This window comes from Dermochelys coriacea, chromosome 7, assembly GCF_009764565.3.
Source record: "Dermochelys coriacea isolate rDerCor1 chromosome 7, rDerCor1.pri.v4, whole genome shotgun sequence".
Taxonomy (NCBI): Eukaryota; Metazoa; Chordata; order Testudines; family Dermochelyidae; genus Dermochelys; species Dermochelys coriacea.
Window position 1 is genome coordinate 91,534,653 of NC_050074.1, and position 26,790 is coordinate 91,561,442.

The 26,790-nt window shown below is 40.6% G+C and overlaps 1 long non-coding RNA gene across 1 annotated transcript; it reads left to right on the top strand.

The window, feature by feature from the left end:
• The first annotated feature begins 772 nt into the window (after positions 1–772).
• Positions 773–16,629, top strand: LOC122461170. Its single transcript, XR_006282953.1, has 4 exons — positions 773–805; positions 14,369–14,468; positions 15,366–15,460; positions 16,280–16,629. It is a non-coding gene; the product is annotated as an uncharacterized LOC122461170 (long non-coding RNA).
• The last annotated feature ends 10,161 nt before the right edge of the window (positions 16,630–26,790 follow it).

The window sequence follows — 26,790 nt, forward strand, 5'->3', positions numbered from 1 at the left end:
CCCCATCTATAATATGAGCATTTAGCATTGCCAGCTCTGACTGTATCATGAGTCTCACAGTTCTTGGTGCTTTGCCCCTAAGGCCCAGATCCTGGAATCAGGTGTGTATGAGAGAATCTCAGGGGTTTTTTTAAAGTGAATTTCTAACCCTCACAGTTGCAGAGAAGCAACATAAACCTGCAGGCTCAGAAATCAGAAGACAAACAAAAAAGAGTCACCAATTTATTATGTGTAAAATCTCATGATTTTTGGAGGCCTGACTCATGATTTTTGAATTCTTGGACTTGGAAATACTGATTCTTCCACTTTAGGGGCTGCTGGAAGGCTAACTTAATTGCCGTTGGTGAGGTGCTCAGATATTATGCTAATGGGGCTGACAGAGACCTTTAAGGAAGAGGGTCTCAGAACTCCTGTAACTGAGTAGGGGCACTCTGGTTAGGAATGGGGTAGCATCTGGATTCAGGAGATAATGAAGCTTGGGAATCAGGAAGGAGGACAAACTGAGACACCTGGAGCTGGAGGTAGGCTTCCAGGGAGGGGCTTAAAAGGAAGAGCCCTACTTAGTTAGAGCAAAGCTGTGTAGAGTGGAAAGTTCTATAGCTCCTTCCTAGGGAGAAGAGAAGAGAAGAGAAGAGAAGAGAAGAGTCGAGTCGAGTCGAGTCAGTCGAGTCGAGTCGAGTCTGATTTGCAGGAAGTGGAAATGCTGGATCCAGAGGAAGGCCTGTAGGAGTACCCTTATGATCTCTGTCCTGAGTAAGTGGCAGGGAGCTGGCAGGAGGACTCTGAGACTCTTATTAAGCCTAGGGTAGGTGGCTGGCCATTGTTTATGCTGTTGCTTCTTTTGAGGTTTTTAAGTCTATTATGGGACTGTGGAGGGAAGCTTGAGAGTGCTCCAAACTGAAGGAAGATTGAGACTGACGGAGAAGCTGCACGCACAGAAGGTGGTGGAGCTAGAACCTTTTGAGTTCAGGTATTTAATTCTTGTGATTTGAAGTGTTCATATTAATAAATATCTCTGTGCTATGGATGTTATTAGCCTATGAGAGTGTTGGAGAAATATTTATGAAGAGCCCTGAGAAGGGGAACTGGAGGTGGGCTGCGTTATAGGGCCACTCTATGCATGAGGGAGTGGTTCAAAATGGTGACGGTAGGCCAGAGACCATGTAAGTACCTAGGTTTTACAAATAAAAAAAACCTACCTCATTGAGTCGTATGCTATATTTCTTTATGAAGGTTTAGGAAACAGGCCAAAGCCTATGCATATGGTTCTAGCCTGACATCCCGAAGAAAAGTGGACCAGGGCCAGATACTCAAGAGCTCAGCATCCACTTCCCGTTTTAGGCTCTCAAATTACATATCTGTTCCCAAACGGAGTACTCTGAAGCATGGAAAGACTTTTCTATAGGCCCTCTATTATGTAAATCATAGAGGAGCATTATTGGGACTGGCCAAGGGGTTAGGAGTATGGTGTTATGTCAGTATACCCTCTCCGTGAGCTGGCACTGGATAAATGATTCCTAATATTAACAAGAGCAGGATGTACAGGGGATGGGGAAGAGGTGATGGCCAGGCATGGGGATGTTAAAAGCCAGAACAAATATACAGGTTCTTACTGCTTTTGCAGTGTGTAGGTTTCCTTATGGAGGTGCTTATCCCACTTCCTCCTCCTATGCCCTTGCAAAAAAACCCAAACAATTTATGGTACTGTGGTAGCACTTAGAAGCTTACCATACCAGGGCTCCATTCTGCTAAGCACTCTACAAACAAATAATAGAAAGACAAATCCTACCCCCCAAAGCTTACAGTGTTGTAATTATTTTCTGTAATAGTTTAAACCCTTCAATTTCAGCAGCCGGACAAATTGTTCTAGTAAGCACTCACTTTAACAATTGGCCATTAATAAAAATAAAGGGGGACATCTTGGCTCATTTAAAGTTAATGGCAAAACTCCCACTGATTTCAATGGGAATAGGATTTTGCTCTTTAAGAACATGCTTCTTAAACTTCTGTGTTTTCAGGTAATCTTCAAAAAGAGAGAGCCAAACATTGGCATGGGGGTGGGGAAGAAGAAAAAACGTTCAATGATGAAACTAGGCTTCTGTAGCCCAAATACAAGCCCTACTTGCTTTAAACTGTTTCAGTATAATACCATTGATGAAACTCAAAGTTCAGAGTGGGACAGGTTGATAACTGAAACTCTTGTAAACAGGAGAAGGACTCGAATAAATAACATATTCATTCACAAATGTTTTTTCCAATCACTGAGCCGAAAACCCTGAGGTGACAGCCCAAATAGCAAACAGTTGAAACAATAGTAATCTACAAGCTGAAATTTGCTCACATAAAAATGTGTTAAATAATTCTGAATACTGAACAAATGTGTAATTCACGACCTATCTGCTGCTGATCTCTAACAGAAAAGGATTCTGTTTTGAATAAATTGCTTACTGAAAATACCTCTGCACTAGATCTGGACAAGCTAACATCCAAACCAATTTGTTCTAGAAATAGATATATATCTTGTGGTGATAGTCTCTTGCATGATATTTGAGTATGGCTGCTGCCTGTCCCTGCTAAACCCAGAGAGTACAGAGACCTATGAAGTTTTAAAAATGAAGCTGAAAACATTTTCAAACCTCAAAAGTAAAGGTTTCGTTCAAGTTTTGTGCTAATCTTATTTTACCCAAACGTGTTCACCCATTGCTAATACACAACAAAAATAGTTTCTGCACTGTACTTTAAAGTTTTAACTGGGTTTTTATTGCTGCCAATGTAAATATATAGGGCTGCATTCTCTAATCCACTAAGGCCATTCTGTATCACTGAAGTAGCTTAAAGAGGCCTTAAAGCTTCTGTTGAGAGCCAAATAGAGAATTTCTCTTGTGTGTTTTGTCAGAAACACCTGCTTCCCCACCCCAGGGTGTAAGCATAAGGAGTCAGATATGTTGGGGGTGTTGGTGTTAGTGGGACAGGGAGGCAAGGGGATATGGTGTGGATCTAAGTTAAATCCTCTAGGGAACCTTATGACAGGGCTATACAGGGGCATCCCTCACCTATGCTATTAACTTGAATCAGACTCAAGCAGCCCTGAATGAGGGACCAAAACCAGATCTCAGCACTGCTACGCTCTATTGTGTTTGAGCAATCAGAGCCATAATACTATGCTAAGCTACCGATCCTCTCTCAAACTTCCACCTTTCAAAGGAAAAAAATGTTAATGTATACAGTAGTTCTAACTGTATAGAGATTTGTTCCACTGTACATTTTTACTCTTTCTAATCATTGTTTTTATGAGCTTGTGACCTCTGTAGCTGCTCTGATTGGAAACTAACTTTGTGTGCTATTGAACACTTCAATGTGAATGTTCTGTTTATTCTGAAAATTGCATTTACTCATCCATAAATACAATGCTTTTGCTGAAATTAGAACTCAAGAGAGAACACCATACACCTAAAATATTTCTAAAGGAAATAATTAGACAGCCAGGCAAAAGTATTGGGGTTTTTTCTGCCTAGCACCACTATTTTGAAAGCCCCAGGCCCAGCTCCTTAGAGGTATTTAGGCACCTAAGTCTTATTGAGCAAATCTCTTCCTCAGAATATTTTGGGATTTTAAAAAATTGTTTACATTTGACTCCCACAGCAAGTAACATGACAGGCAATTGGGCCACGAGTGGGGCTCCTAGGCAGCCTGATGATACACAGAGAACCAGCGTGCACTGTGCTGCACATCACAAAGATTCATTCACATCTGTGAGAACAAGGGAGAGTTTTGTAAAATACATTAAATATATCCCAGGTCAGCTCCCAGACAGAAGCTAACTCACACATCTAAGTTGGGGCATCTTAGCAGATGGCCTGGAAGATGGAGGGATCTTAATCACCTGTTAACAAATTGAGTAGGTTGGCTTGTTTTCTGAACCAGATGCCTGAAGAGAATTCATGCTTTAGAAGGCTTACCAAATGGGCTGCTTCAGAAAATAGTATTAGAGCTCTGCACTGCCTTGCAGGAGGTCTGAGTTTGCTTCCTCATCATTTACATTTGCTACCTGGATGGCTGTGTTCTGTCCCCTGCCTCCTTTCTTTTCCCCATTCATTTTTCTCCCCTACAGATCAATCCATTTCTCCCTTCTGCCCTTAGGTTTCCTTTCTGACCACTCTCCCTTTCCTTTCATTCTCTGACTCCTACTTCCCCAACACACACACCGTATACCTACTAAGCCTTTCCTGAACTACTCTACGCACGCACCTCACTCTGATCTGCCCCTGAGGCTGATGTGGGAGTATGCTGGGGAAGAAGGAGCAGCCTGGCCTGCCTGCTTCAAAAGGGGAGGGGGAGCTGTCATGGGCATGGATGAGTGAAGCAACAGAGATGGCTCAGGAGTGAGCTGCTCTCCAGTTCAATCTGCTTACAAAGATCAAAAGGTTACTTTATTCCAGGAGTTCTGCAGTGTTGTTAGTAGCTGAGGAGAGGGTTCAGTCTGTATTTTCCAAGCCTGTTGAATCTTAGAACTGCCCAGCTTTTGTTAAGCATACTTTATGCCACTTGGACTCCTGTTTGCTTAACTTATTAGTGGACTTCCTCTGTGACGTTGCACTCTATATGCTTTATGAAAATATGCTTATGAATGTGAATATAATGTAACTGGAATATGCTTTATGCAAAAGGTCTCTTGTAAGATATCATTACAAAGCTTATAGTTTACTGATTGTGGTCATCCTGTTTGTATGCATGTATCATTCTTGTATCTGAAGCCAGAAATATGAAATATAACTCTGAGGTCCTATTGTAATTATGCAAAGTATGGGACATTAATGATGGTTTAGAATCTTGATGGCTCCCATTGACTAGGATAATTGGTTGAAAATGGTTTATTTTCCTGCAAGCCTTCCTGTGTACATGTGGGCCAGCCTGTGGGTAATGAAGATTGAGGTCTCACAGGTACATGTGACCATGTCACCTGATAATGAAATTCATCTTAAATCTGGTACTTTACCATTTAGATGAGGGGTGGGAACCCAGAGAGACAAAAGATTCCCGCCTTGTTCCAAAACTATAAAATGGTATGGAGCAGGACAGAGAGGGCTTCCAGTCATGAGAGAGCCCCTGCTTACCACCTAAGATGGCTGCTGAAATTCACAAGGACTGTACCAGAGGAAAGGATTGGGCCCAGACTAGGAAGGAGTCTAGTCTGTGAAAGATACTTATTGGAACATATCTAAGGGCGAGATATTATCTGTAATCAGTTTCTTAATGTATAAGGCTTAGACTTGTGTGTGTTTGCTTTATTTTGCTTGGTGATCTACTTTGTTCTGTCTGTTATTACTTGAAACCACTTAAATCCTACTTCTTATACTTAATAAAATCACTTTTGTTTATTAATGAACCCAGAGTAAGTGATTAATACCTGCGGGAGAAAACAGCTGTGCATATCTCTCTATCAGTGTTATAGAGGGCGGACAACCCTGTATAAGTATTATACAGAGTAAAACAGAATTCTTTGGGGTTTGGATCCCTTTGGGAACTGGGTGTCTGGGTGTTGGAGAGGTAATCTGCTAAGCTATTTTCAGTTAAGTCTGCAGCTTTGGGGGCATGGACCAGACCTGGGTCTGTGTTGCAGCAGGCTAGTGTGACTGGCTCAACAAGGCAGGGATCTGGAATCCCAAGCTGGCAGGGAAAATGGGCTCAGAGATCATTCCAGCACATCAGGTGACAGTCCCAAGGGTGTCTCTGTGACCAAACCTGTCACACCCTCCACCTCCATCTCAATGCTGGACTCAACAGCCTGGTCAACCCTAGAATTTTTCTCACCATTCTGCTCATGCCAGACAAACACAGTGGGGAAAATGCCAGTGTAGGTGCCTTTGGAGTATGTGAGTATGTCTTGTGTGTTACTTCAGTGGAAACGCCTACCTGGAACCTCATAGTCAGTGCTAGCAGCAACTAGAGCAACAGCTCACCCAAGTGAGCCAAGGTAATGAAGTTTTGCTAAACTTATCTTTGCTGGAAGTTGCTCTTTTCACATCAATCAATATATGAAGAGAGGCCATTGCAAGGGAGTGTTTTCTCTCAATATCCCCTGGATGTTTGAGGAACCTCACTTCCTCTTGGAGTTCTTAGTGCCTGGATGACTCAAATCCTGTTTTTGTTCACTTTTCAAACAGGTACCATTTTCACCCTGCTGAAGATATTTTTTGTTAACACAAGTCACTAACAAATGTAAATAGGTACAGAGTTATAATTACAGGCTCAGCTGTGATTATTTTGAATTTAGGTTCCATTGACAACAGGAAAGTAAATAAATTTCTGGAGAGACTTAATACTAACTTCAACCAGGAATAAACAAGGACATGAGAGAAACATAGATCTAAAACTAGTGAAACTGGCAGTCGCACTAAAAACTGATGTCAATGCGAAAATGTCTTGTGAAAGTGTTCCTGCATTTACCTTACATGTAGATAAGAATTTGATTAAAACATCTCTACCCAAAGGTTATGGAATCAGAAAATTTGAAAAAGTAATGTTAGCCATATAAAATTATATGTAAAGTTAACTTAAAACACATTTCTTCCCTCCTGATTTAAGTGTATATTATGGGTCAGACTTTCAACTGAGCTCAGCAGCCAACAGCTCCCATTTAGGAATGTAAATAATGGGCTAGTCTTTCAGAAGAGCCCAGCTCCTGAAACAAAGAATCCTGAGTTTCAAAAATGCTCTGCTTCCAGCATTGACTCAATGGAAGCTGATAATTTTGGACACTCTTGAAAATCTGACCTCTTATTTTGTTGCTGAAATGGGATCTGAGCACTTTTGACAAGCTGGCCCCATGGTTTTCCAAGATTTTGAGTAAAAATAATGAAGTTTGCAAATTAGTCCATCAGTTTATTAATGGTTAAGTAATACAATATCAGCACTGTGAGAAAGAGTATTGGGCTGGATTCCTAATTGCCCTCAGCCCTACCCCAACATGTTCCCACAGCAGGGTGTGGCATAAGGCTGTTACAGTCTACCATGGGAACTGCTTTGTACCATAAGAACTCCCTGCTGGGGAGAGCTGCCGGGGTCTTGGACCATTTATACCACTTGAATTGCATAAAGGACTTGGACTGAATTGCACAATCAGAACCACTGTCTCAGTTTTAACTTGCTATGATTGTTTTGGCCTTTTTTAAGGCACTGGAATCATATCCCAAGGATCATTGTGTAGAACCCTCATTTTGATCATTCTAGCCAGATGATCATTCTACGCAGAGCCACAAAACAATGAAACCCTTTCTAACTGTAAGGGTAGTTAAGTACTGGATTAGGCTTCCAAGGGAGGTTGTGGAATCCCATCATTTGAGCTTTTTGAGAACAGGTTGGACAAATACCCGTCAGGGATGGTTTAGGTTGACTTGGTCCTGCCTCATCTGGACTACATGACCTCTTGAGGTCCCTTCCAGCCCTACATTTCTATGATTCTATACATTTCTTAAGAAAAGGAGCAAAATTTCTATCTTGCCAGGACAAAATTAGATCATCGAGAAATTGTAGTGCCATAGCCAATAAGTCAAATTATAATAGACAGTAACTAGCATTCATCCATATAACTTATTCTTTAAAACCAAATGGGATTCTGAAAGATTGAAGATGCACTTCCGATTTAGAAAGAACAACCAAGATCCCAATGCTGCAAAGATTTATGCATGTGTTGTCCTTTAAGAACATGAGTAGTCTTGTTGAGTTGGATGGGATTTCTTATATGTTGAAAGTTATTCATGATGTAAATCTTTGCAAGATGGGCCCAAATCCTCACTGTGAATGAGTGGGCAAATACATCAGCACCAAAAGGAAAATGGCTTTAAGAAAGTCAGACCTCAACCCTGAATTGAGAAATCATCTGGGCTCCATAGAGGTACAGTGATCTGATCAGGTGATTTGCAATGCAGGAGTGGAGCCTAATATTTGGTCCATATAGAGAAATGAAAAAAGATGATTAGTAAAACTGAATCCCATCGTACTTATACTCCAAAGACCTGGAATAGAATTAGATTGAATGACTTCAGTAGACAACATTGAAAAATTCCAGTGAACTCCTAAAAAGAGAAATAATTTCAGTCCAAAAGTGTGTTTAAAAAAACAAACCCTTCCCTCCCCCCAGCACCAAAAAACCCCAAACAAACTGGCAGTCGACAGTTTTACAACAGAGATTTAAAGGTAGGACAATGCTTATTATAGACATATAAAGGCAGCCACAGATCTGGTCCTTAACACTATCTTATTCATAACTGCAATTGTTTTATAACTGTTCTGGGTTCTGTTAACTACAAGTATTTTGCCTAGTGCATTGCGTAAACCCACAGAAGGTTGTGGTCCTGGCTTCTGCTCCTCATCAAGCTGAGCATCCCCCAGTTTGTCTCTACATTTTAGGACCACTTTCACCCAGTTCTGCAAGTGAGATATGTGAACAATCATGAGTGGGTTGGAAAATTAATGGGGGGGGGGAAAGAATTGGATCTATGTTCCAGCATAATGAAATTTTGGAGACTGAACCAAAGACTCCCCAGCTGAGCATATATATATGTCCTTGTCTAGATGACTGCAAAACACTCCGTAAAAACAAACAAACACAATCCTTGGCATTATCCAAGTGAGGGACAATGAAAGCTCTCTTCTGTTCTAATTCAGCAATCCTCGGTTGAAGTTTGCTTTTGTAACAATCGGTGCTGTTTTAACTTTCTGCCTGACCAACAGATCAGAGACTTTGAAGTGTTCTTCCACAGTTTGGTGAAAGTCCTAATTTTTGTATTTCACAATTTTTTACCAGTTTGTGAAGTGCAATTTTCATTGGCTGTCGCACATGATCCAGAAACTGTGATCCCCTCCCTCCCCCCAGCCCCACTGTTTCAGTAGCAGGGAACAACTTTTTTTGTTCTGTTTGTACGGAGCCTAGCACAATGGTGTTCTGATCCATGACTGGAGCTCTTAGGCACAATGGTAATAAAAATAACAATTGAATGGTAAAAATGTTGACATTCTAACCATAACTTCATTCCTTTTGTCAGCTAGAAAAGCAAAAACACAGAGATGAGGCTTAATAGTTCAGGCCTAGATGCTCAAAACCTAAGTTGGAAAAGCCTTTTTTGGATTCTGGCTTGTCTATGAATCTCTGGTCTAGTGGAGTGAAAGCCAATATTTTTTGTGGAATAAGATCCAAGCTGGGAGTGCAACTGTAATATGTTTGGTATATATGTGCAAATCCTGTTCCCAGGATGTAGAGTTCTTGGATACAAAGGAACCAGTGCAGGAATTTTCATTTAACTTGGGGACATCAGGACAGGAGATGCCTTCATGTGTGGAGTCCTGTCTTGCAAAGGCTTCTTGTTTGGCCACCTGTGGTGAGGAAGACATTCAGAGAGACAGGGCAGGAGGAACTCCTCTTCTGAGGATCACCTGATCCTCCCCCACTCGGGAAGCTACTCTAACCTTAGCCTGCTGCCATTGCAGCGCCTGCAGGGAGGGTGCAGAATTTCCCAACGTTCAGTGGAGTTACTTGTGATGGAAGTGGAAACAGAATTTGTGCTTTAAAAAAAACCAACCTTTCACCACTTTTACTAATCTCTTCTTTCCCCCTCCCACAACTAATGTTTATATGTGGTAGGCATTTGTTTGCACAGCTTTATTCTCCTTAGATTACTGGGGCAGGAAGAAGCAGAGGATCAGTCTAAGCAATAAAGGAGAAGAAAGAATAGCCTAGAGATGATATTCTGTAGACATGGTATAGCCAATGGGCAATTCTGTCTTTGGAATCAGGAGTAGGCTCAGTGGGAGCCAAGCTTTGAGAGGGAAGGGATTCCAACACCACTTGCTGAAAGTTTGATCTGGGCTGAATTGAGCCCTAAAACTTCATATTCTAAATTAGCCAATCTGAATGGGTCATATTCGTCTCCCTTACATGTTAGCTATCCTACTGAAACTTACCAATAGGGCTCCACTCAGAGTCCTCAAAATGCAGGAATTCATTGTCTTCTCAATGCTTTGCTCATCAGAGTTTCTTAAATGAATTAAGCCAAATGTAACATCATGTCAGAATCGTCTTCAGTGCTAGACATGGGTCAGGATTTGGACAATAAGGATCAAATTCTGACCTGACACATGATACTCAGATTGTTTTATCCACTGCTAAAAGGCATTCAGATAGCACGGTGATGTGTGCAGTATAGAAACTGAGTAGAATAGTACATAAAAGATGTACACCCACTGAAACCACATTAATGGTATGAGGTGTTTTTAATGGAAGCTTTGTAGAGCTTTCTGCTGCAGTGCTCACAAACTGCACACTTGACATCCGCCAGAAAGAGAGAGACGTCAGAATATCATGAAAGGGGAGCACAGCATGCTTTCAAAATGGGTTGAATTGGAATTTAAAAAGTGATATTCTTTCAAGTCCCAGCTCTAAAATAAACTCTGCTCATGTGAGTTGCCAAAGTGAAATGCTGCTGCCTGGAGCTTAGCTTCCCTGGGTGGGTCTCAAATACGCCTGGGGCTCCCCTAGGCTCCGACAGTCGAAAAAGAGATTTCAGTTCAGACAAACAAAACCTTTCATTTCAATGTTTTGAAACATTTTTTTCATTTTGACCTACTTATTTTTTTTTTACTATCATTTGCTTAAATTTTAAAGCAAAACCATTTCCATTGTGGGGGGGGCACCCAGAATTTTTCATGTAGAAAATGACAAAACGACATTTCAACAATTTTTTAAAAAATTCCAAACATTTTTTTAACCAAATATCTTGTGAAAACTGATCCTTCCTTGTGAACAGTTTGTTTTGACAAATTAGCATCTTCCAGAAAAAAAATTGTCTAAAATGTTTGGAATTTTTTAAAAAATTGTTGAAATGTCGTTTTGTCATTTTCTACATGAAAAATTCTGGGTGTCCCTCCCCCCCCATGGAAATGGTTTTGCTTTAAAATTTAAGCAAATGATAGTAAAAAATTGTCTATCTAATAACTGCTACTGACTAGTGACAGCAAAATGAGACACCACTGACTGAAAACTACAAATCTGAGACCCTCCTGCTGCTTTCATACATGAAGAATGAAATAATTAACAATGCTGACATTTAAATGATCATCACTGGGCATCTGAATTAACCCTCAGCTGTGCTGTGTCTATATAGGGGCAGTTTACACTTCTGAGTTATTGTTCCAGACTCAGGCAGTCACTTTGTTAACCTCAAAAAATGTGACTCAAGTGTTTCTTCTCTAGAGATTTAATAAAAAAAAAAAAAGAAAGAAAGTTGAGATTCTGCTAGAGAAGGCAGCAATTTTAGAGAGATACTGGCCGAATCTGAGCCAGGTTTTAAAATAAAAACACTTGCAAAAATTTCATTTGTAATGAGAGAAAGAGGCTAGGGAGATCTAAAAATGACACACAGTTACATTCAGAGCCAATTCACAGCACTGAGTATGGATAATGGGGCGATTCGGTGCTTTGCTTTACTTTACTCACTTTGCTATAAATGTCTCGACTCAGCACAACATTTAGTTTCAGTATACTGGTATCCTACATTAATGTGCATTGCCCAAGAAACAGCAGGGGAATAATATATTTTGTAGAATCTCCTTAATTTTTTATGTTTAAAAGAAAACACAGAATCTGTAATAGAAAAATACATATACATGTGCATATAAATCAAGAAAAGCTTTTCAATCTGACAATATCAGAATGATCTTTTTCAGTGATTGATGAAAAGTCACAATCCTTGCAGAGCCACAGCCTGTGCGATTTTTCATGTTCAGAGAATGATGCATCTTCTGGGGTATTTAATCAGAGAGGTACCAATAGTTAAGCTAGTGTGCAGACACACATTTTTTGGGAAGTCAGTGGGGACCCAAAGGACTTTCTTTTCATGGAATCTTTAATCCTGAATCTTTAATCTGGACATTACCAGACTTTTAGGAAGTTAGATCTGGATACAAACTTTCTGGCTTGAGCACTTATTGGCTGGAAGACAGCGTTTTACTAAAATATCTACCAACTACATTTCTGGTTTAGAGTTTTTACTTGGGTGTTCCAGGTTACCTTTAAATTAGTTATTGAATAATGGAACAACTGCACAATCTGGTGTACCCTTACTGGGTATTAGCTATGGCTGAGCAGAGACCAAGTAAAGTTCATGTTACTTTTGAGATCTGTGTTGATCTTTCCTTCTGGGCTCAACTGAAACCCAGACCACACTCACTAAAGACAAACCATGATTTATTTAATCCACTTGACTTTGCATTCTGCTGAAAAGGTTTTTTCCATCTCAGGAACATAGTCTGATATCTTCAAAGGGCACATCATCTGCATGTAAAACCCTTGTGTTCCTTTATCGTGTCTTTTTGATGTGAACCATTACCTGCTATGAAAAAGAAATCCTGGAAAACCCTTGGATGTGTGCTGTGGTTAGCACAAAATATAGGAGTTCAGGATTGTTTATTTCCTAACCCTTTATGTTCAAATAATATTTTATATTTTGCACCAATATGATCATTTAAAAGTATTTGCTATGTCTCATTAACTGTAGAGCTGTGCAAAAGTTTCAAGGATCTGCTTATTTACTTATTCAATCTCTGAAGACACTTAGGGACAGATTTTTGAACATATTTAGGTACCTAACGATGCAGATAAGAGCCAAGAGGCTTTTTTCAAAAGCACACAGGTATGGGAGTTAGACAGCTAAGCATGTTTGAAAATTCCATAAGGTACCTATCTGCATGTTTTGATGCCTAAATACCTTTAAAAATCTATTTCTTAGGGTGATGCCTGTGGTAGAAATACCTAGGCAGATAAGGAAATCTGGAATGCCTGAGTGTGTGGTTTCCCCAGTAGCCCATTGGTGGCTTTGGAGTCACACTGTTTTATAGATAGCAATGTAGCAGGGAGCAGCAGGACTGAAAAAGCTTTTGTGGCTGTCTCCCCAGGAGGATTTAATGAGGGAGGCAGCTTACTTTCTTCATGTGAGGAAGAAGGCTGAGGGAAGTGAGTCAAATGGCTGCTTTGTGAAAAGTTGATGGAGAGGAAGTAGGGGGCCAGGCTGCTAACCCTAAAGATCCTGGAGGGCAGAAGGTGTAGTATGCAAACAAGTGCAATGTCTTCCAGAAGGCAACTGAAGGTTAGCGGGGAGCGGCCTGTTTTTTATTTGTTTATGTTTAGAAGAGAAGGGCTGGTTGGAGGGAGACAGCAGCAAAACTTGATTTCTCAGCGAAACCATCCATTCAATTGGATTTGTTTTATGTTATTTCTGTGCTCCAGGTTTAGAGCAAACCCAGATTTAGAGTGAACTTCCTTATGAGTGAAAAGGGAATATGCTGAGAAGGTCTGCAGAAATTTGAGTGAATTTAAATCAGCAGATTTTGCAGGAGCTCTTCCCCTTCCTCCTCCTGCTATTTTGGGGGCCTAAGGGACCCGACTTCCACAGCTCCTTGGAAGCAGCAGCTGGAATAAATGGCCAAGGAACATGTTTGTTTGGCAACTTATCAGGGAGCCTATTAGGAGGCTCCTGAGAGGAGAAGAACCCTTATGAACACCAATGTCTGTCTAACCTGAGTGCTGTGAGCCTCTGGGGGCCAGGCCTGGGTGGAGGAGAAGTAGTTACTAGATCAGGAACCTGGTTAATATAGCATGGCAACCGACTGTCATGCAGGCCCAGGATAGCTTGCCTGTGGCTGGGACTGCCCACTCGTGTACACAGAACATAGAAAGGCACAGTGTTTGCGGGGAGTGACTCAGGTGCAGGGGCCTTGTTCCAGCCATAGGAGAAGTGGCCCCTTTATTGCTGCAGATGGAAGGACGGCCAGGACCGACTGGTCCTTTGGTGGGCCACAGAACCATTTAGGAGGGAGGAATCTATCATACACGGAGACCAGGGGTGCCCCAGAAAGGGGCTACATGTACTTATCAGGGGCATTTTTTAAAAATTTGAATAAGGGTATTACTAATGAGTCTCTCCACCAAACACACAGAATGAGCACCATCAATGTAAACAGCTCCTAAAGCTGGCGTAACTGGTCCAGGGCAGATAACCCTGGCACTGGGATGATCTTCTGGTGCTGTTGAGGGGGCAGAGGGTCTCTTATGCTTATCACTGCTGGTGGGGTGTAGCCAGGATACTGCTCCCCAGAACCAATTCTTGCCTATGTACCTCAAACTGCTGTAACCCAGTGCAGCAGGAACTGGGAAGTACATAGGTGAGTGTTACACCACCTGTCAAATACACCCCGACTTGCACTATGTGCAGACAAGTCAGAACCCTGATCTGGCCCTTAGTTCATAACATTGCTCTGATTTTAACAGACCTGTCCTCTCCTATACATTGACATGACTTTCTCTTCTGCTTTTCAGATACACTTAGAATGGCCATCTTAAGTGCATCTAGAAGCCACAGAGTTGTACATGTGAAACATTACGACAGAGTACGTGGAAGCTGTAGCTGATGTTTAAGGTGAGTCTGACATACACATTAGATACTTATGACTACAATTCCGCAAGAAAAATATTTTCAATAAATTACCCTTTGGCTTCTATGAGTACAAAGTTTGGATATTTGACCAACCTTATCTAAATTTCAATTGTCTGGAAATCTGGGCCCTCATGTAAGATTTCCATCCCTTGGGGTTTTATCTAGACCCAGATAACAAGAACAGTCCCTCTCATGGGGCACCAGGAAATGCAGAGGCAAAAACAGTTGAGAGTTCCAGGTTTGGGGTTTGCCTGGAATTTTGGGAAAAGAATTAAATCATTTTTAATTTGATCTCAACCTGTTTTCACATTGCTAAGGGTTTTATTACTTTTTTCTGTGGGATTTCTTCAGTGTAGCCCCCAATGCTTGGAACCCCTCTTTGAACTAATATGCTGTGACTGTAGCCTTTCTTCTTTCAAGTCCCTCCTTAAAACACAGCATTTCAAAAAGCCTATTAACGCTAACTCCTTCCCTCAGAATAGTGTTGTGCTTGCTTTGCATCATGGGTGGTTTGGATAGGTGTAAAAGTGAGTCTTATCAGGTAGCATTTGCAAGGGGGGGAAGAGGGGAAACAATTATAATAAACTACCCTGGGGTCAAAGTTCTATTTTCACTTTATTATAATCACTGTTAACAAGATATAGAATCTATGTCTCAGTTCAGTGTTCTAATCTAAACTATATGTAAGTAATCGTCAGGCCAAGTCATTAGAACTTTTAATTCCTGATATACTCTAAGAATTATGGCAGCTGGCCATACCACTTTGACCTTTCAGTATTTGCAAACTGGCTGGCTCTTCTGTCCCTCCCCCTCAGGCTGGCACAGCTGTAAACACACACATAATAATAGAACAATTGTAATATTCTATTTGTTTTCCAGTGAGAACCCCAGATCAGCACTGGCTTTAGGTGGCATGAGGATCTAGCTTGGTGTTGTGTGACACCCACAAATAGCATTAATTCTGGATTTTGGAAGTATGTCCCTTTCATTTTACTGTAAAGTTTCCTTTATGCTCCTTATACATATGAGAGAAATATGGTCCACCACATATGGAAACAATTATTTACAAACTATCAATGTGACCTTCAGAGCCCTAGTTCCCTTTTGTGTGTAAGAGAAATATGCTGTTACAGCAGCTTAGAGGAGAGCAGGGAATCAGTGCTGTGTGTGGCTCTTAGACTAGACCTAGGTTTGAGCCTAATAAAAACAATCCCCAAATATTAGTAAATAGCGAAAAAAGCATTTCTGTATTTAATGATACTACAGCTTCTATTTCTCTCAGCTTCAAACCATTTTTGCTATCAAAGACTAAACTCCGTTAATGAAGCAAGCATCAGTGGCTTTTATATAATAGGATGGGAATCAGTGGCTTATACTCTTTTCACTTGTTGTGGTGGTGTTGTACTTAGTCACTAATATAAGCCTTTAAAACAATGTTCTCTTCTGTGCCTTAAAACCAACAAGGAGTCCAGTGGCACCTTAAAGACTAACAGATCTATTTGAGCATAAGCTTTCATGCGTAAAAACCCTACTTCTTCAGATGCATCTGAAGATGCTCAAATAGATCTGTTAGTCTTTAAGGTGCCACCTGACTCCTTGTTGTTTTTGTGGACACAGACTAACACAGCTATCCCCTAATACTTATCTTCTATGCCTTGTGTGTTTCAGGACATCATTAGATTATACGCATAGAGTAATCAAATGCCATTGTAATTTCTCCCAAATACACTGTACCTAACTTCACTATTCCTAAATAAGGATAAGGTACTAAAACAGTTTCATCTGTTTCCCAGGTGGAATTGTTGCCCTTCTAGGATTGGCAGGCTCATTGCACCAGGGAACCAAATCACTGATACTGTAATGTGTAGTGGGGTGAGTTAATCCCATAAAGTTTTTTAAACAGTTCCTGATGTTTATCCTGTAGAAGCAGAATAACCAGTGCCAGAGATGTTTGGGGACAAAGTCTGCTCTGTTACATTGGTGTGAATCTGGAAAAACGTTGACTTCTATGTAGATACTGAAGATAGACACTGTGTAACTGAGAGCAGAAGATATCCCATAATGTACAAATCAGAAGAATATAAAAATCCTCAATGCAAAATTCTGCTACTACAAAAAAGTGTCTGGCTTCCACCCTCAAGTCTTCCAAGATAAACAGAACTGGACTGTCAGTCTGTTTACTTTATCAAAAAGAAGTTTGAGAGATAACTCAATTACAGTGTATATGTGCCTTCATGGGGAGAAAATAGTGCTTCATCTAGCAGAGAAAACTGTAATAAAACCAATGGATGGAAGCTGAAGCCAGACAAATTCCATGGCCCATGTTAAGATGAAAAGGGGATCATCTCATCAAAAGTGACTATACAATACATGTAGAAATGTACTTTTGCTGCATATTTTTAAACATAAAAACTGCCATTTTACCAATATTTCACAAAACAGAAAATTTGGGGAGTAGGGTTGGGAGTTGGAGGAACAAATCATGTCAAATAGAATGGTAAAAGTTTGAGTTAAATTATGTGAAACACTAACTTTGAATTTCATCCAGGTCTGAAATTAACAGCTGCACAACTACAGAGGTGTTGTGTGCAATGACTCTGTGACTTCCCAGTTTCTCTTGCAGATGCTCACATAATTCGAGCACCGTTTAGCTAGCTCATGACACAAAAACCCCTGCTGCTCAAGGTTGCCTTTGAAAGTCAGTCTAAGGGTCAGAGATATAATACTGTGAGAGACAAGCAAGCTGCTGATCCTGTCTGTCCATGACAATCATATGAGTGAAAAAGTACAGAATGGACATCTGAGGAAAAGGAAAAATGTCATTCCCACACAGCACTCATCAACTGCCAGCTGGTAAGGGCCTAATCAGAGACCATCAAACTACATAGGAGACTTTCTATTGACTTTAGTGATCTTTGGATCAGGCTTCTAATAAAAAAGCTGCACAGGTTCATTGACCATAAACCCTGTAGCTGCCTGAAGAGCATGAGAATCTGGGAGGGAGGAATGGAGAACATAGACCAAAAGCTTATGACTACTATGGCAATACATTTGTTGTTGCTGCACATATGCCCCAGGCCTTGTCTGGGTTGGAGAAAAGGATTCCGTTTCTCCATGTCAGTGATGTTTCCCCTCCCAAAATCCCTTTATTTGGGCATTACCCAGAGGACATGCATGAAACCTAATGGCACAAAATAGCATTACATAAATAATATGAGTAATGTATATTTATGTTACATACAAACAGAAAACTAGCTCTTGACATACTGATAACCAATACAGGTAGAAAAAAATCTTTAAGATTACAAAGACAATGGACTTTTGGTGTATAATTTAAAATCTCCCCTCTCCCTATCTACACACACTGTCAGTGGACTCTGGATTTTCCCCCTTCTCCATCTGGATAGCATATTGGTGTGCTATTGTATAGTCTTACTCCTGAGTGCTGGCTCATTGGCATTTAATTTTCCAGAGATTAAGGGGAAACACTGAAGGTATTTACAGGACAAAGAAGTATATGGATACAGCAAATAGATACTAAAAAAAGAAACAGTACATCAAATATGGGTCCTAGTTCCCTTCATTCATCTCAGTACACAAACATACAGTACATATAATATATATATTCCCTATGCATGTTACAGATAATATACATGCCCCCACTGATATGGAAACCTTTTGATATTATGGCCAAAATTAATAAGATATGTATAGTGTTTTCAGATGAAATATCCAAAATCACCTTAAAACAGCTGAAAAATGACCTAGTATCTAGTCAGGAACTAGGATAATTAATATGATTTCTTAAAGTAAATGAGTACCACCACTGTCTTTCACAGATAGGCCCTATTCCCTCATCTTACCCTGTAGGCCCCAGAAACATTCTTGACTGAACAATTTTTAAACTTCTAGGACTTCTGAGTTGAGAGAAGTAGTTACAAAAACAGTCAAAAAATAACTCTCTGTAGCTGCTTAAAAAAAATCCTACAATTACCTAAAAAATGCTTTCCAAAGCCACAGATGACCCATAGACCTAGCTGCACAGCAATCAGAGAGTCTGCGCCCATTAGGAGGTTCATGGCTTCGGCTCGGGTTTGTTGCTCCCAGTTGTAATCACATATGGTTTTGTGTATGTTAATTTCCTTCGTTTTTTAACCACAGCACATACATAGCAAAATGTGTAGCATCTGAAGACTCAGTAGCGTCTAAGAGGTGATCATGAGCGTAACAACACGGCTCACATGGTTTTGTTATAGCAGTCTGTGTAACCATCTGTCATCATACTGCTACTTGAGGTGGTAGTATATAAATTGCTGTAATAAAATCTGTTTAAAATAATAAAAGGGGCCTCTCCCTCCATATCCCCAGATACATTTTCTGTGCCCAATCTGGAGAGCTCTTGGGTTTCTCTGAGATCCTTCATCTGCTTGCAGTGCCAAGTGTTGTGCCTCCATTGTCATAGCAGATACTGGGTTTAGTCTAAGTAATATACATTACTCAGCTGTCTAGTGCCTTTTCAGTTTATATTGCTGGCTGTGACCCAAAGAGCCCTCACTTCTGTTGTGTAAATAACTATTGTATTAGTACCACTGTATAGTAATACTGTGGTAATTTAATTTCATAATTTTTTTTCAACTATGTGAGCCACCAAAAGTTTTTAAAGTAACAAACGTCAATATTTGTTCCTGACTTTATGCTGTGATAAACATGTTCAAATGTTTCTGAAAATAACAAATACTTTTCATTATGGGCAAAAACTGAAAAAAGCCTAATTTATCTATTACACATCTCACTACAACTAGATATATATATATTCATTGCCTTTACCTTGTATAGGCACTGATCCTGAAATCCTTACTTACAAAATTAGTGCCACTGAATTCCTGGGACTGTTTGCATAATTAAGTACTACCCATGGGAGTAAGCACTGCAAGGATCAGACAGACCCTACTCTGTGTCACTTACCAACTCTTGTAGGTATTCTTAGACCTACAAAGTGTTTTGCTGTGAGTGCTATTTGTTAATTTCATTCAGCAGTGGGATGGAGTTATAGCTGGTAGATGACCAGACTCTGAATATGCTCACTCCCATCCCACTCAACCACCGGCTCCAGGAATTTGGGGATTTAGGAGAGCTAATGAGGAATATATCAGCAACCCTAAACCTTATCATGAGGTTAAATCTACACCTGGGATTGTAACTCCTGGTGCCAGAAGACAAAGGTCAATGTGATAAAAGCAGGGAGTAATATTTATCTAAAATATTTTACCAGGCAGTCCGCTAAGGCAAACGTCTTGTTTACAAAGACAACCTAATGAGCCGAGGCATTTTTGCTGCCGGTTAGAGGGGGTTTTACTGAACCCATCAAATATGAATTTAACCTCTGATCTTTTGAACACAGTCCATGGAATCAGTTTTTCTATAAATCACTTATAATCAGCTCACAGTATGTGTAAATCAGTTTGAGAGAGAGAAGGAGAGAGAGAGAGAAGTGCTGTTTGCAGATAAGCAGCACTATCTCATTCAAACTCTTGTGCTTAACCCTCTCTTTTCCCTCTCCATCCTCCATAATTTCATTTAATCAAAGTTCAAGGGAGAACATTTGAAAGAAGCCAGAAAAATCAGAGCTCCTAAGGGAAAAGTTATTCCCTAAAGATGGATTGTTATCAATAATTTTCAGCAATCACTTCACCCGGACCTTTCATGTTAATTCATACAGAAAAGAAAAATGGCCCGAGGAAATTCCTAGTTCAGTCTCATTTACACTTCTGTGGCTGTGAGTTAGGAGTTAATGTTAAAAAACAAAAAGAGGATTATGCTGTTAATATGCTATATATTAGTCCCATATTCACCATCTTTTGTAATGTAGAGCTTCTGCTTTCATTCACCAAATGGAAATAATAAAACTTGAGGGTGCATTTTAATGAGGTGTATAAATAGTAACCACCAATCTATTATGCCTGTAAGGCTGAAGTGTATCTAATAAAAATATGCTAAAGCATGGATGAACCCTGCATCTTCTGCTAGTAATGGCCAATTGGGAATACGAGTTGCTTCTCTGTAGCAGATGTGTAGCTCAAAGTTCACCATAAGTGCATTCACATAGAGAGCACAGCATGTATTGTTCTGTAAGAAGACCGAGCTTGGCCCTTCAAGAAACTATGGAACAACTAATTTCATTATTCTGAAAAAGAAAAAGAAGGGGTGGGGGATAAAATTAACCCTCTCTGAGCATTCCTTGTGGGGATTTCTTTTTGTCCTCTTGATATTTAAATGTGTACTGTTTTCATCAGAAGAAACAGTGTTGTGTGCATATGTCCATGCAAGAAAGCTGCATGGGTGTAATACACAGTATTCTCTTCAGCTTTTGTGATCAGTATAAAAATTTATTTTAAACAGATGTCCCTTTCTAAAATTACTAGTTCTACTGGGCACAAACTTGGCTGGCTCAAATGGAGTCCTTTGAGTTGACAGTAAATCAATGAATGCCACTTCAGATTTTTGTCTGTAAATAATTAACACCAAAGAAATCCAGCTCTCCAGAACATACAACATGCAACAGAAATTAAAAAATTTTGTTGGCTTTTTTCTTACTTTGTGGACTATGAGGGAACCACCAATTGTAGAAGAACAAGGGAGGAATGAATGGGTAAATCCCGTAAGAAAGTTCCTTCCTCCAGTTGCTTTTAGAGGATATTGAGTAGGTGCCTCAGAGAAAACTCAGCGTTTGAATTTATATGTAGTCCAAGTTTGTGACTATAAAGAAGCTTTGGTTGTTGGGACCTTTGCATACAGTACTTACTCATTCAATTACATGGTGCCTGAGCTTCATTTACAGGCCTGAAACACAAGGATGGACCAAAAAGGTGCTGAAAATAACAGTATTCAAAAGTCAAAGCCTACGGTTCTGGAAAATCTACTCATTGTCTTTTCAAACTCTTCTCCCTTCAGCAATCTCTGTTACTTTGTGCACTTTATCAATCAGTTAGAGCCAGGCAAAAAATATACGCCACACCTAACATTCTTACAGAGAATAAAACATCACCCACCCTCCATGAACTATGCTTTTTTTTTGTTACAGGAAAAAATATAAAACATTCTGGGCGAAATGCCTGCTCTATTGAAGTGAATGAGGCCAAGACTTCACCCTCTGAGTGTTGCTAATGTTTCTTTCTCACATGCTCTACAATATTGCTCAAGTAAAAGTTTCAATAAGCTTTATTTTCAATGTAAAGAACAAAACTTCAGTGAAATTGTTCTTACAAACTTCATTCTCAAAGACCTGCATAACTTGTAATGAATGAATCATAGCAGCAGGGACATAGGCCCACACTCTCAAAGATTTTTTAGTCACTAAGTCCCCTTGCTTTCAGAAGGGGTTAAACACCTAAATACCTTTGAGAATCTGATCCTTAGAGCCTGACAGGACTATATTGTCATCCAATACTAGGAGGGCAATGCAGCAGTTGAGAGTACTGCTAAGTAGAGGATATATGGGAAAGGTGGCAAAAGAGCTCCAAGGGGGATTAGAAATGCTCCCCAAGACAAGTCAAGATTCTTAGCTTAGGGATAGTTTGTGTTTGGCCTTCCATGGGTGGTTGAGAGGATGCAAGGTGGACTACTGGCCTTTTCCCACTATGGGCAATGGCTAGAAACCATCCCACTGGGGAATGCAAGCTCTGCTCTTGACTAGGCCTGTGTGAAGTTAACCTTTTGGGAAGAAGGAAAGAGAGATGGAGCAACAGTTGGGCTATGATCTCATTCCTCCTCCATAGCCCCTGACTGAGTTCACTTGGTATGGTAGGGAGTGCACATGGGACCATTTCCAAAAACAAATAAAATCACGGAAGGGTGGTATGCTCCCTCAGGAGGAATTCTGACTGAGTCAGCAGCAGGAATCCTTCCTGGGGCTCCTGTTGCAGCATGCCTCCAGCTTATCCTTCTGGTGCCAGCTGTGGCTAAAAAGATACGAGCTGATCTTTAATGCCTCCCAGATTTTTAACAGTATGAATTGGGACTAAATTCCCTTTACTTGATTTTACATTGTGGGTGAAATGGCTCAGAATTTGTCAAAATATCCTAACTTTGTATTTAAATTTTTTTTCCTAGTGCAATTCGGAAGGTTGGCTTAGCCCTGGATATGGACATCTTAGCAGGCAGAAGCAATTTCATGAGTAGTCTAAGCATGTGAATCATGAGTAGTCTAATCATGAGTGGTCTTGGTATCCAAAGGAGAGCAGGCTATGACCCCCTACACAGAAAAGGGGACATTTTGCTATTATTTGTATTACTGTAGCACCTAGGAGCCTCAGTCATGAACCAAGGTCCCATTGCTGTAGAAACAGAACAAAAAGACAGTCACTGAGAGCTCACATTCTTGAATGTGTGCACCAGCCCCATGGAGATGTCCAGCCAAGAATAGTATTTGGCTCTAGAATTTCATCACTCAGTGATTTTTATTTAAAGTCTTCAAGACAGGAAGGAGCAGTTTTGGGGGCTGAGACTGCCATTATTATGTGTGTGCATAGCCTAGTGCAATGCGGCCCTAACCTGGTTGCAGCCCTTAGATGCCTACAGCAATATACATGTTAAATACTACTACTACAACTACAAAATCGGCGATTAAAGCAGTGATTAGGGAGTCAGGAGCTCTGAGCTATGCTCCTGGGTCTGCCATAGGCTTGTTGTGTAATTTTGTTAATATCTCTGCTTCCATTTCCCAATCTGCCAAAAGAGAATAATAGTACCTACCTCACAGGGATGCTGTGAGCATTAATTTATTAATGTTTGGGGCATCTGCAGTTAGAAGGTCTGGTTGGAGGATTATTACTTAAGTATTAAAAGAGGTACATATTTAACTTTATTCACAGTGTTAGTAGATGAACCTAAAGTAGTAATTCCTGAAATGGGAGTATTACTAGACCTACCCAGTGGGTTCCATAGCAGAACAGTTTGAGTCAAGAAGGTGTCAGCAGTAATAGCAAAACAGGTTTAACAAAATGTACAATAGATGTAGACATTTTTTAATACCTTATCAATAATATTGTGAGATTCTCTTTGTTGACCTTTTACATGTAAGAAAAGAGCAGTTGGCTGTCATGTACTTGTAATAAGCCACAGAGAGTCTCTTTCTGATTGGCTTGGCTGAGGAGCTTCTTCTCCTTAGAGTATGGCCCTGCTCTGTAAAGGGTCTGGAAATGGTCTCATGAGTATATTTATTTCCTTCAGTGACTTCCAAAGTGAATTTCAGGATGTTGGGCCTGAGTCTCCATTTCTCCTTTATGCTGCACCAGTAATGTAAAAGGGCTGAAACAATACCTCTAGTGTAGGCACGTCCTTGGAGCATGTGAAGCTAGCATCCTTGGCTCTACGTTAACCACCTTGTAATCACCAGAATAGGAGGCATGTCAAGGTATGGCTGTGGGGAAAGGGGCATCTTAGGAGTGGCTACCGCAACAGCCCCTACAGACCAGTGCCAGTCCTTAACTTATGCCAGGGGCGAGGCAGGACCCAGAATGGTCCCACAATATGAAGGGGGCAAAGTAAATCCAGCTTGTACCAGCATTCCATTCCTTTGCTGACTGTAGCTTGGCTGGAATAGAGAATAAGGGCTCATTATGGGGTGTGATAGTCTATGGGGTGTGTTCATGCATCAGCATGAAGGTGTCATAACAAATCTAGATGTCCAACTCTGCCCTCAGTTATACTTGTGAAAAATCCTTGTTTGTAGATAGAAGCTGACCCTGGAACTTAACACAGAAGTTTGTCAACAGTGTGAGAACCAGAATGAACTCCAGCTCACTCTCCCATAGCTATTTGGGTCTGTAGGGCTAACAGGAGTCAAAAGAAGCAACAACGTACTTTTGTCACTAAAGTAAGCAGATATGATCCTGAATACACCATGAAGAGCAGATCTACTGGGTAAGAAGGTTTCATTTTTATAGCCCTTTTTCCATCATAGAACTGCTCTCTAAGGATCTTACAAATCAACTCAATAAATTAATACTTTTACATAAAGCTTTTTAAAATCAAATCAGTGAGACATAATAGCTCTCCAAGCTCATTAATATTTGGTATAAAAAACTTTTTCCATGTATAAAACAAAAAGGGAAAAAATAATTGCTAAATTAGTGTCAGAAGGTTACTTTTTTAAGTCTCTGTGGCCTCCTGAAATCTTATCTGTTCATTATGAATCTGTTCCCCAAATGGCCAGCACATGTTGAATCTTGCTGTCCTCTGAGCTACAGGAAGAGGCCTCTGATGGGTTAACCACAGTAGAGCTAAAATCTTTTCAAGTCACTTGAGAAAAATTTTCTGCCCTACAATGGATACTGTCATTGTCACTGAAACAGCAGGGAATCTCTTCTGACTAATAAAGGGGTCTAGTTTCGTCTTTCTTTTCCCTGGCTGTTTTCATAACTCTGTACTTCTATTCTAAACTTAATAAAATGTAGACTTTAGTGTAAACACTGCAGCAGAATCACATAACACAAATCTGAAGCAGCTCCTAAAATTACAGCTGTAGAGCAGACATCTCGGCAGTACGCTCTGCTCTTGCGTGCATTACTTCAACTGCAGTTGAGTGATGTCATCCCTTCTCTTAGCCCTCTCAATTATTGCTATTCTTGTTGTTTTCATAATGTCTGGAAAGTTGTCTCTTACTTTTGTTAGAGCATTAGTTGTCTGTAAATTCCCACCACTTTCTGAGCGATTCACTGTACTGCTGATGTACTCAGTTTACAGCCAGATTTGCACCCCCTTCTTTAGATAGGGATTGGACTACTTCTTCCATTGCAGGGACAATGAAGGCAGAGCTTTCACTGGAGAGAAATGAATATTCCCCCTTCTCCTTTGCAGAAGGAAAAACAGCTCTTCTACTCTTCAAGTTTTCCCATCACACTGAAGAATACCCAGAGCACATTATAAACTCAGAGTGTAAACCTGTGTGGGAAAAAGACTCCAGTTTGTTGCAATGTAAAAAGAACAATTTGTTCATACACCTGCTTTTTTATCTGATCTTTCATGTGCAGAAAATAATTTACTTATATACTGTTCAAAGGCAGCCCATTTTATGTAATTAATCTGTACAGCTCGGGCAAACTTCAGAGGCGATGTATATGGCAATATGTGTTACACTCCCTGACATCTACCTGCACCCACTTACTAATGTGCAAGTAATGCCAACTTGTAAGTAATGTGTCAGTAAATGGGTGCAACTAGATGTCAGGGAATGTACTGTTTGAGCAACATAAAGGCAGATTATTAAAACACGCTCAACTGGCTACAGGGAGAGCCTGTAGCATAGGAGAATTCTTGGCTGGCTAACAGCTGGTATAGTCAGCCTGAAGGCAACTGGCTCCAGTGTAGGAAGTGTGTGTGGGGGGAATGGCCATGGAAGGGGCATGACTGGAACACCTCTGCACTCTGGCTATTTCTTGTGGTGGACTGTTGCCTTTGGGGCCATACTGGCAAAATCCAGTTTAGAACAGCCCTGTGGCTACTATCCAGGGTGTGGGCTGGCTCTCAACTGGCCTCAGACTGGCAAGAGGGAGGTGGACAATCCCTACCTTCTCTGTGTGTGGTGGATGGGGGAATTAATTTCATAGGGGCAGGCTGGTGGGTATTTGCACTGGTCCCATCCTTGAGTGTTCTGACTTGGGAGAGTAGCTTTGAAGGGTAACAAGGCACAGGTGCCTTTCCAATGGCTGCTGTCTAGTGGTGTGCAGATAATGAGTGCATCACTCAGATGCTCGGGCTATGCCTTCTCCTCAGCCAGCACCAGCCATTCACAACCAACTCTCCAAAGGAGACATTAAGCTACTGAAAATCATTTCCATGTGTAATTACTGCTACCAGCATCCTCAGCTATGGGTTCTACTAGTGGAATTTGTGATATCCCAGGGCTGCATGAAGCCCAGTTTGGGACAAGTGGTAGTTGTTTCTCAAGAGATAGGACCACAGACGTGCCCTAAAGTGCATGGAGTGAAATCACAGCAGGGATCTGAAGCACAGTAGTTAGTCCTATCCTTTTCAATTAAAACTTAAAAACAAAACACAATTCATTGTTGTTATAGGACACACTAGCCATTGAACTACAGTATTAAAGGAACACAAAGGTCCGTTTCATTTTCTGTTTCACTTTCTGGTTCCAACTCACTACCCAAGCCCTGTCATGGTGGGATTGGAAACATCATAGGGGAATATGTAGAGAAAACAAATGATTTTGACTGACAAAATATCCTGAAAATATTTCCAGTCCCTATTATGTTTTGTAACCCCCCCCCTTTTGGGGGGTGGTGGTGGG